Source organism: Pinus tabuliformis, chromosome X (assembly GCF_031772625.1).
Source record: "Pinus tabuliformis cultivar Carrire ecotype Pingquan chromosome X, CPIR1, whole genome shotgun sequence".
Taxonomy (NCBI): Eukaryota; Viridiplantae; Streptophyta; class Pinopsida; order Pinales; family Pinaceae; genus Pinus; species Pinus tabuliformis.
In genome coordinates, this window is record NC_142308.1 from 123707869 (window position 1) to 123719881 (window position 12013).

At 40.0% G+C, this 12013-nt stretch overlaps 1 pseudogene; it reads left to right on the forward strand.

Annotated features, from left to right (window-relative positions):
• The first annotated feature begins 6543 nt into the window (after window positions 1-6543).
• On the forward strand, window positions 6544-11535 carry LOC149138741 (ubiquitin C-terminal hydrolase 12 pseudogene; annotated as a pseudogene).
• Window positions 11536-12013: the final 478 nt, after the last annotated feature.

The window sequence follows — 12013 nt, forward strand, 5'->3', positions numbered from 1 at the left end:
AAACAGACTATCAGATAGAGGAAGTAGTGGGACCAGAGAGGGTTATAGAACCATCAGAATATACTGAGGAACCGGTGGAAGAAGTCGAAGGACCAGTAGAGGAGCCAATAGAGGAGATTAAAGTGGAGGAACCAGTGCAGGACATTGAAAGTCCAACAGAAAACTCCGAAGACCGGGCAAGCGCATCAGGAAAACAACCAATGGAGGATAACAATGAAGGACTTTTCGGTGGAGGTCGCAGAGTAGAAGGAAGGGGAGAAAATTCTCTCTCCACCCTGGAATTCCCTATTGGGGATCTCCCCAGAGGAGCAACTCCTATGAAGAATATCCCACTTTCAGCATTACCCAATTTCCATGGTTTATCCTCAGAAGATCCTGATGAATTTCTTTTTGAATTTGATATATTGTGTAGAAGCTATGACTATGTTAATGTTGCTCAGAAATTGAAGTTGTTTCCAGCTACATTAAAAGGGAATGCACTAAGATGGTTTATGAGCTTGGGAGCTCATGTGATTATGACATGGGACCAGATGAAGGAGAAATTTCTGGCCAAATACCAAGATTATTGCCGAACAAGAGAAAGGAAGGAGGAATTATTTAAGATGACTCAGAAGGAGGACGAAAGTCTGGAGGACTTCGTGGAAAGACTACAGTATAATTTGCAGCGATCTGATCATCCTGATATGAGTAAGGATATTCTTAAGTCAATACTGCTAAAAGGGGTACGAGATGATTGTTTAGATATGTTGAATATGCTTGGAAAAGGGGACATATCTAAGGAATCATATGATGAGATTGTCAACCTCTGTAAAAGATGTTCAAGAGGAGCAAGCAGACCAAAAAGCAAAGATAGTACATACTCAAGAGTCCAGAAATCAGCAAGTGGAGGAGCAACACGGGCCGAAATAGGTAACTTACTTGAAGAATTTAAAACTGAAATGTTAAGCTCTTTTGCTTCACAAATTGATACCTTGCAGGTTAAAAAGAAGCAGGCAGAAGCAGAAGCTGCTCTAGCTATTTTCTGCTCTAAATGCAGAGAAAAACACCCACTAAGGGAATGCCCACTGGACAAGGTACCAATTTGCACTATCTGTGAAAAGGACCATGAGACTCAACAATGCCCTTCTTTGCCAAGAATAAAAGCAGCACTGCAGCCAACTGAAGAAGAAGCTGAAGCAGTGTACCTGCTGACACAGAGGAGGCAATGGCAACCACGAGGACAAGGTACGAATTCTAACATGCCATTTAATCGTTGGAATAATCATCCTCCTTTTCAAGCAAATTACCCGCCCTTCAATCAAATGTAGTACCCACCCTTTAATCAAATGAATTTCCCACCCATGCAGCAACCAAATCCTCCTTTTGTTGATCCTACAATATGGAATCCCTGGGCTCTACAGCAATCCTATTTTAATCAATGGAACCCAAATTGGACAGCTCAATAGATCCCATTTCCAAACCAATTACCTCAGTATCAGCAATCTCTCTCCTTACCATCAAATGCTCCACCAAATAATCAAACAATGAGACCCCAGCTGCCTGTACAACCTAACCCCAACCCAGATAACAATAAAGCTTTGCAGGTAATTGATATTCAAAACCAACCTGTTTCCCCTATGCAATGTAATGATATTCATTTACACTCTGGGGGAATAGTTGAACCCATTATTGATGACATTACTTCTTCTGATTCTGATAAAGAAGAAACTAGAAAAGAAAAGTCATCTAATAACAATGCTGAAATAGTTGAATCATCCTCTAATAAGAATGCTGAAACAGTTGAAACATCCTCTAATAAGACTGCTGAAGCAGTAGAGCCACCATTCCCTGAACGTTTGGCTCTTACCAAAACACTTGAGCCACCTGCTTTTAATCTTTTAGGAGAACTGTAGAATTTATATGTTAAAATTCCACTCTTACAAGCACTGAGAGATGTACCAATTTATGCTAGAACTGTTAGGGATATTTGTATTAAGAAACCTGGAAGAAAAGCTAAGGATCCCCTCACAGTTCATGTGATGGGTGATCTAGCTGCTCTAATGTCAGAAAAAAACCCTCCTGTGAAATATGGTGACCCTGGTCATCCTACGGTCACAGTGCAGGTTGGAAAAACTTTTGTTTCTAGAGTTCTAGTAGATCTGGGTGTTGCAATAAACATCATGACACTTGAAACTGCACAGTTATTACAGTTAAAGAATGTAATTAGGGAAACCCCAACCATTCTAGAGCTAGCTGACCGCTCCACAATCAAACCTGAAGGAGTCATTGAAGACCTGATAATTTCAGTCGAATCTTGGAACTACCCAGCTGATTTTGTTGTATTACAGACCAAAACAAAGTTGGGGGGTCATCCATTGATTTTAGGGAGACCTTGGCTGGCTACAGCAGATGCCTTCATCAGCTGTAGATCAGGTTCAATGACAATTTCTAATGGATGTGAAACCAAACAGCTTACTCTTTACCCTCATGCTACACCTATGATTAATAATGATAACTCTGTGTGGTTAGATTATGAGGATGATGAGACCCAACCCATCTTGACTGTCGGACAAGCTTTAACTTTTAAAGATTCAACCGAAGATGAATTAATTAGCAACTTTATTTCTGAACCTTCTTCGGTTAACTCTGAAATACATGATCACTTGACTACAATCTTGGAATCTGAATCCCAGCAAAACCTTAGAACTGAAGATTTATCTCAGACATCAGCTGGTATCTCCTCCAAAAGTATAACAGTCGAAATCGAGCCTGGCAAAACATTAAATATAAACCCTAACCTAACAGATGCTGAAACACAACAGTTAATGAAGCTACTCCGTGAGAATAAAGAAGCATTCGCATGGGATTACATAGATATGAAGGGAATCTCTTCTGAATTATGTACTCATCGTATTTATATTAAAGAAGGATCTCACCCAGTCTGTCAACCCCAATGACGAATGAATCCCAATTTAAGGGAAATTGTGAAGGAAGAACTTCAAAAATTGTTGAATGCAGGATTTATATATCCTATATCTGATAGTGAATGGGTTTCACCATTAGTAATTGTACCCAAGAAAAATGGGAAATGGAGAGTGTGTGTAGATTATAGAGCTCTAAATAAGGCCACTCAGAAAGATCATTTCCCCTTACCATTTATTGATCAGGTACTAGACAATTTGGCAGGTAAGAGATTCTTTTCCTTTTTGGATGGATTTAGTGGATATAATCAGATCAAGATTGCACCCCAAGATCAGGACAAGACCACTTTCACTAGTCCATGGGGTACTTTTGCCTATAGATTTCTTCCATTTGGACTATGTAATGCCCCAGCAACATTTCAAAGAGCAGTGATAGGAATTTTTTCTGATATGCTTAATGATTCCTTAGAGATATTTATGGATGACTTTACTCCTTATGGTGTGACTTTTGAAGATGCATTACAGAACCTTGAAAAAGTACTTAAACGATGTATAGAAGCACATCTTGCCTTAAGTACTGAGAAATGCCATATGATGATGAATCAAGGTATTGTATTGGGACACTTCATCTCATTCCTAGGAATTCAAGTTGATCCGGCTAAAGTACAAGTAATTCAGACTCTTCCTATCCCTAAAATACAAACTGATGTAAGAATTTTTTTAGGACATGCTGGATATTATAGAAGATTTATCAAGGATTTTTCTAAAATAGCTTCTCCTTTGTTTGTGTTACTTATGAAAAATGTTGAATTTAAGTGGACTGATGGTTGTCAAAAAGAATTTAATGAACTTAAACATCAATTGTCTACAGCTCCCATTTTAAAAGGACCTAACTGGGCACTCCCCTTTCATATATCCTCTGATGCTTCAGATACTGCAATTGGAGCTGTCTTGGGTCAAGAAGAAAACAATCTTCCCTATGCTATCTATTTTATTAGTAAAAATATGACCCCTGCTGAACTTAATTATACAGTCACCGAGAAAGAATTCTTAGCAGTCATTTATGCTATTAATAAGTTTCGACATTATATTACCGGTTACACTACTTTTGTTCATACTGATCACTCGGCCATTAAATATTTAATGAACAAATCAGTTACAAATGCTCGAGTTACCAGATGGTTATTATTATTGCAAGAATTTGATATCACAATTGTAGATCGACCAGGTAAAGAAAATGTAGTTGCTGATTTCCTTTCTCGGTTAAAAACTGATGAAAATATTCCAGTAGATGATTCTTTTCCTGACGAATATTTATTTGCAGTATCTGCTCACTCACCTTGGTATGCAGACATTGCCAATTACTTAGTTGCAGGGAAACTACCATCACACCTATCGCACAGAGAGAAAAGAAAGATCGTTCAGCAAAGTGCTAGGTACAGCTGGATAAGCGGGTGTCTTTTTCACACAGGACTCGATCAGGAAATTCGGAGATGCATCAGAGAAGATGAAGTTTATGATATATTGAAGGCTTGTCACGATGGCCCTTGTGGAGGGCATTTTGCGGATAAAAGAACAGCACACAAAGTTCTTAGAATGGGTTATTATTGGCCCTCACTTTTCAAGGACGCAAAGAAATATGTTAGGGCCTGTGATAGCTGTCAGAGAATGGGCCAGCCTAATCATAGGGATGAAATGCCACTCAACCCCCAGGTAATACTTGAACCTTTTGAAAGATGGGCACTAGATTTTATAGGTCCCATCAATCCTCCATCCAATCAAAGAGTTTATATACTAGTTTGCACAGATTATATGACTAAGTGGGTAGAAGCTAAGGCACTCAACAAAGCTAATGAAGAATCAGTGTTAACTTTCTTATTTGAAGAAATCTTTGTTAGGTTTGGGTTGCCTAGAGAGCTAGTCACAGATGGAGGACCTCCTTTTAACTCTCATGGCTTCAAAGATACACTCCAGAAATATCACATTAAGCATAAAATGACTACACCTTATCACCCCCAGGAAAATGGGCAGGTGGAAAGTACGAATAAAGTCGTAGAAGCCATTTTAACAAAAACAGTAAAGGAGAATAGAAGGGACTGGTTTCAAAGGTTGCCTGAAGCATTATGGGCTTACAGAACTACTTGGAGGAACACTACAGGTTTTTCACCTTATGAATTAGTTTATGCTAAAAGTGCTATTTTTCCTGTGGAATTTGAAATCAAAACCTTAAGGACTGCTTTAGCTGTTAACCTTGACTTGACTGATGCACAGACAGCTAGGTTGCAGCAGCTTCAAGAATTGGATGAAAAGAGGTTGGATGCCATCCATCAAAGAACCATGATACAACAACAAAGAATCAGGTGGCATGACAAAACTATTAAGCATAAGCAGTTCCAAAAAGGTAATTGGGCTCTACTGTGTGACTCCCGTTTTGAAAATTTTCAAGGTAAATTAAGAACAAGGTGGCTAGGACCTTATGAAGTAGATACTGTTTTTCCAAATGGAACAATCAGACTCCTAACGATTGATGATTCTAGAACACCATTATTAGTGAATGGGTATCGACTCCGTTTGTATCAACAACCTATTTCTAAAGAGGATTTCAAAGCTACTTGCATGACAGACATACACTATGCCTTTTTGGGGGAACCTGCTATCCCTCAATGCACTTAATTTTTTGTTTATGTATTTATTTTTAGATTAGATTTCTTAACTAATAATCCCTGTCAAGGGTTGCCATGTTACAATTAATTATTTTGCAGATCTTAGCTTCGGAGGGTGGCTGAAAAGAAAAATTCCAATATAGGAAGAACTAATTTGCGGATTGGGAAGCATTGCCATGTCACTTCAGATCATAATTCATTCCCTCTTACATTTCCCGTTGCTGAAACACCATTTCCCGTTGCTGAAACACCAAATCCCAGTGCTTAAACACCAATCTTTTCCATTTTTCCTAAAAAGCACCAATTTCCCCATTTTTGCTCCCGAGAATGAACTATTACTCCGATAGAAACATATCATTCTTTATTAAAGGAATCAGCCATTCATCCTGTTAATTATGTTCCTTCACTACTACTTCTTGTGAATAATGAAAACCTTGTGTATAAAAACCCTCATACTTTACAGACCCTTTCTATAATGATCATCGACCTATTAAGGATGAGATAACACTTTTCGGCGCAACAACCAAAGGTAAATGTAAAGGTATGCGTGTTTAAGTGTGAATATTAAATTGTAGTTAATGAGGAGATAATTGATACGACTGCCGAAAGCGTCGTACCACCAACCATATCATTCAGCCGCAGTTGGGGGGATTACCGAAATATTGTAATCATTATATGACACGCCAATCACCGCCATCTCTATTTCTCGCGGTAGTATCTAATCCACCTCGTCTGTACCTTATCACGTCATAATTTCATTTGTAACGTTCTGCTCTGTTTCGACCTCGGCAACTCGGCTCTGCACTTTGTATTTTGTCTGAACCAGTAACTATGGGAGGAGATGCTGTTAGACATGAACCTGGCTCGACGGCATTACTGGAACTCTACCAGGAGGCATACCAAATCTTTCTACAAGCAGGATGGGTGGATTACTTCAGAAGACTTCCGGATTTTGATTCACAGCAGGTTCTGGAATTTGCATGCAATTTGAGGGAAGGATACTCCACTATCCAAGGGGTGCGAATTCCAGTAACAGAGGAGGACATAGCACAAGTTTCGGGGCTTCCAACCAATGGTATTCGCTGGTTCAGCAGGAAACACCTCATTCTCAATGCACAGCAAGATTTCCTGTTACCAGGGGAGCACGTTGAAACCAAAGGCAGGGGTGTTGCACTTCGATCACTACCACCACCATGGCCAAAGGTTGCAGAATTGTTAAGTATTATTTCACCTGCGATGGTCGTTATCAGGTAGTCTACCAACACGACTTTGTTTTATTAAATCATTTGCAGCATGGTCGTCTAATAAATATGCCCTATTATCTGCTTGGCTGTCTAAAAAATATGGCACACTATACCGTGAACGCAAGGCACCAACTCCTCTGCCTCACGCACCATCGTTTGGTCCAACTCTTAATAAATAGAGGCTTTGCCCTGCACAATCCACCTCCCCTCAATAACCCCCCTCAGCAAGCTGAGGAAAATCCTCAGCAAAATGAAGAAAATTCCCAGCAATCCGAGGAAAACTCCCAGCAAGCTGCCGAAACTCAGCAACCAGCAGCAGAAACACCCCAATTGAGCACTAAAAATCTGCAGCAGACCCCACCCCTTGATAAAGCCGAACCATCCACTCCCATAGTCCATATCCCCACCGATGATTCGGATGACGATACCCTCATCACTTTCCTTAAGAGGAAAAAGCAACAGAAAGCTGCAACCCCACTAAAAAGAAGAACCAGGGCCTCAGTTAAGGAAGCCACCATTTCTGATAATTCCCCTACCCCGAGGAAAAGTGCTCGTAAGAGAAAAACTATTGTTTCTCCTGATTCCCTACCACGGAAATGAACAAGGTCGTCTGCAGCAACTGAGGCCATTATCCCAAATGCCCCACCTATCATTCTAAATCCCCGTATCCCGCATAGCCCTGAACCTTCACCTTCCTCACCCTCAGGTGCCGAAATGCAGAGCGTTCACGATTTTGTGACATCATTTTTTTCAACAGAGGTAGCTGCTCCACAAGAACCAGCTGTCGATACATCTAAAGTAGACACCCAAGACGATATAGGGTATGTGGCTGTTACACAAGAACCAGCCACTGACCCAACAGGTGCCACACAAGAACCACCTGTTGGAGAACAAAAACAAGATGACCTAGATGTGGCTGATACACAAGAACCAGCCACTGACCCAACAGGTGATACACAAGAACCACCTGTTGTGGACGCAAATGATGAAGTTGATGCCGAACAACAATTCTCTCCTCCATTGGAACCTGCAACTACAGAAGCCCCAGTTACTCTAGCCTCCCTGCAGGAAGAAAATGAGTTTTTGAAATCAGAAATTAAGGCTTATCAGCAAGAGTTAACAATGGCTAGGGAAACCTATAAAAAGGAACTCAATCTGTACATGTTAGCTCAGGTAGCATCTGCAGCTGAAAAGAGTGCAGAAAAGGATCAATACAGTGAATACATGTGCAGTGAATGTGGTGATATCTATACTCGAGCAGGATATAAGATAGTTGCAGTTCCGTTGACTGGAGCCAGTCCTGTTATAGTCAAAAAGGAACACCCTGCTGTTACACAAGAACCAGCAGGGTCTTCAAGAATTTTAGAGGAAGAAACAGAACCACCCCGACCTACCCAAGTTGTTACAGAACAGAAACCAGTACCAAAGTCTTTTATAACTATGTATACACAGATTGAACCTTCCTGTGTCAGCAATGCTCACGCATAGACTTCCAGTTTTCAAGAACTAAGTGACACATGGAAGACAGAATATGAGCTCTCACAAGGAAAGGCATTTCAGCAACAGAAGTCATTATGGCTCAACTATGCATACAGAAATTGGGAAGTGCTTGAACAGTCTCGTGCACAACATAAGGAGAATAAGAAATTAAAAGCCAGACTGTCCCTCATCTTTGACTTGGTCCAGCAGTTACTCGCTACAAGGAAGCCCTCTTTTAACTATTCTGTATTTTTGAGAGAACGCTTAGCATTCCTCCAATTAAAAGCAATCAAGGATGGAAGACCCCACCAGGTCTCTACACCACAGCAATTTATTGAGACTTTTGCAGAAGCACCAAACAGTGACCAGAACTTGCTGTGTGAACTCTATCTTCACAATGAGGCTATGCCTGAAGATAGAAAGATTAGTTTACTTCCTCTTTGTGGCGATATCCAAATAAGAGCCTTTATTTCCTTCTTGGCCAATCAGCTTACTTGGCAGAATGCTTTTATGTCTGCAGCACACAATGAGGAGAACTGTCTTCTCTGGATTCATTCTGAACCGCAGAATGCAGCCATCTTCATTGCAGAACATCAACGAATTCTACGAGAACCAGGGATGACCGATCATATCAGGAAACTGCAAGCAACAGTCTTGGAAGACTACCAACATTATGTGAAAACTAAAGGAGCTCTGGCTATAAAAGAAAATAATCTATTCTGGGAACACTGTCCTAAAGAAAGATGGGAATATCATCCTTACAATCCCCTCAATCTTCAGGCGGCAATCTCACGCATACCTGATTATGTTAAATGCATTAGACAGTGTGTTGAATGATGGATTGGTTACCACTTTCATTTCCCTCTCTTATGGCTTCCTGGAGAACAATATAAGGCTCAATTTAAAATGACCAAACAGGAGGAGTTGGCAGCATGGAAGAAACTTCAAAGTGTCCATGGGTTTAGAGACATGGTTGACAACACCTTCTACAGTTACTGCATAAGCAATTTACACTGTTCATCCCAGTATTTCGACTCAGATTCAGAGTAGATGTTGCATGTGGACATGCAACATTTTCAGTTGGGGGGGATGTTAGGATCCCATATCGTCTATTTCTGACCTTATATTTTGTCATTATATTACCCTCTTCAACCCTTAGTTGAAAGCCTTTGCTAGTGTTTTGACTTAATCATTCCAAAGGTATACAGTAACTCTCCTCATTGCTATATGTTTAATTATTCAACACATAATCATGCTATCTTTATAATTGATCCTTGAAGTTGACTAAGTTGCTGAACAATTGTTGAAACTGCCTAAATCTGGTAGGACCATATTTTGCAGTTGCTGAAACAGTGGAAACAGCACGAACCGTGAAGCTGAAACAGCAAGAACAGCACGAACCTCGAAGCTGAAACAGCAAGGACAGCATGCGAACCTCGAGGAGACAGTTGAGATTTGCGTATCAAATCTGCAACAGCAAAGGAATCCGATCGATTACTACATTGGTCGTAACGATCATGATCCACATTACTGTAATAGCATTCTGTTAACGGGAACTGATTTCCCTATTTTTGGTACAAAGGGTCGAACTAGAATGTATAATGAAAATCTTTTGTAATAGATGTCTCCTCTATAAAGAGGAGACATCTACATTAGAGGAAATATAGAGATGTATGGAGAGAGGATGAATGAGCTATAACACAGGAATTGTAGTGAAAGGATGAGACTGAATCTTTCTTGTAATATGGTATATTGACAGATGAATAAAGTTTTGTTCTGAGTATTTCATCTTAGCTTTCGTGTCCTGGGGAATCTTGTGAGAAGGACAGGGCCCACCTTCATCACAAGATTCACCCATCTTCTTTCTGTTGTGTGTTGTGTGTGATTTCTGTTTATATCTTATTCAAAAGTACTGCTTCTAATGATATTTTACTTTTGTTGAGACTCTGTTTTCCTTTTAACTGATTGATGTTGTATATGAGTGCCTCACCAGTGACTAGGATTTACAGAGTGTATTGGCGAACTGGATAATAGAGGTAGGTGCTGAATGTCCTTACTCTGGGGATAGGGTCTTGATCCTTTGTTACAGGACAGCCATCACTTCCTTTTGCAGATTTGTTTTCTTTAATTAATTATCTGTTCTTATTCCATTCCTGCAATAGACTATAACTGCTGTAACACAGAGTAGGGGTTTAATAGAGAATGAACTGTTTATACTACAGTTTTTAATACTATTAAAATTGAGTACATACAGTACGTAGTCACCTTTGGAATAATCAGACTTTCCCGGGTTGATAATTTATGTGGCACTCGACTGTTTAATTAATAAAAAATTAAAGTGACCAACACTTGGACCACTTATCCATTTACTTAGATATGGCAAGTTCCGCCACATTACTTTAAGGTTGGAGTAGATATGCCTTTTTCAGTCTGGCTATTGTTAAATCAGATTCATCACAAGTTCACCGCCCAGAAAGGAACACAACACCCGTTCAATGCCCGGGAGAGCGAGTGGGGATACCCATCATTCATGCCTTTACCTGATAGTTGATAGACGATACTTGGATTGCGGAAGCAGGAGCCAAAGCACGAAGGGTACCTGATTATTGGGTATATGATTCTAAAACGAAGATGGGTTTTGTCGAGCTGAAGAATCAAGGGGCGACACGCTACATGAATTCTTTGCTTCAGACATTGTATCATATTCCTTACTTCAGAAATGCTGTCTATCATATGCCCACAACTGAAAATGATATACCCTCAAAAAGTATTTCATTGGCTCTACAGAACTTGTTTTATAAATTCCAGCACAGTGACACCAGCATTTCAACAAAAGACTCGACCAAATCATTCAGATGGGACACATATGATTCTTTCATGCAACATGATGTGCAGGAGCTAAACCAAGTACTCTGCGAGAAGTTAGAAGATAAGATGAAGAGCACAGCTATTAAGGATACAATGAAGCATCTTTTTGAAGGACATCATATGAAATACATTGAATGCATAAATGTGGATTATAAATCTACAGGGAAAGAATCATTCTATGATCTACAGCTTGATGTTAAAGGCTGCCGAGATGTCTATGCTTCATTTGATAAGTATGTTGAAGTTGAACAACTTGATGGTGATGACAAATATCATGCAGAGCAGTATGGACTTCAGGAGGCAAGAAAAGGTGTTCTTTTACTTGGTTTTTATCCTGTACTACAAATTCAGTTGAGGCGATTTGAATATAATTTCATGTGACACAGCAATGGTTAACTGGTGGTTTGGCGATTTTGTGGTTGTAAGCGGTGGAGGTAGTGTGGGTGCTATCATAATAACTTTGCTCAGATCGGAAGTGCTGCAAGAAACGAAAAGGTGGGCCTTTATGTGGGAATCGTTAGTGTTGGGAGCTGCTTTGGTCGAATAACAACTGGGTATGCTTCTAATTTTCTCACAAGGAGTGGGTATCCTCACCTATTATGTCTGCTGAACTCACTCTTGATCCCCCACGATTGCGATCTCAAAAAATTAACTAGTCAATTTGGACCGATCAAAATTTAGAATGACTGGGTTTTCTCTATATATCATTCACAGCTATTGTATATGATTGTATGACAACTGCTCTGTTTTGGGCATTTATTGCAAAGGAGCATGATACCCCTTCTCTTTGCTGAATCACATACAATAACTTCTCAAACTCGCCATGACATTTATTTGAGTGGTTGCCCCGTCTCGTCTC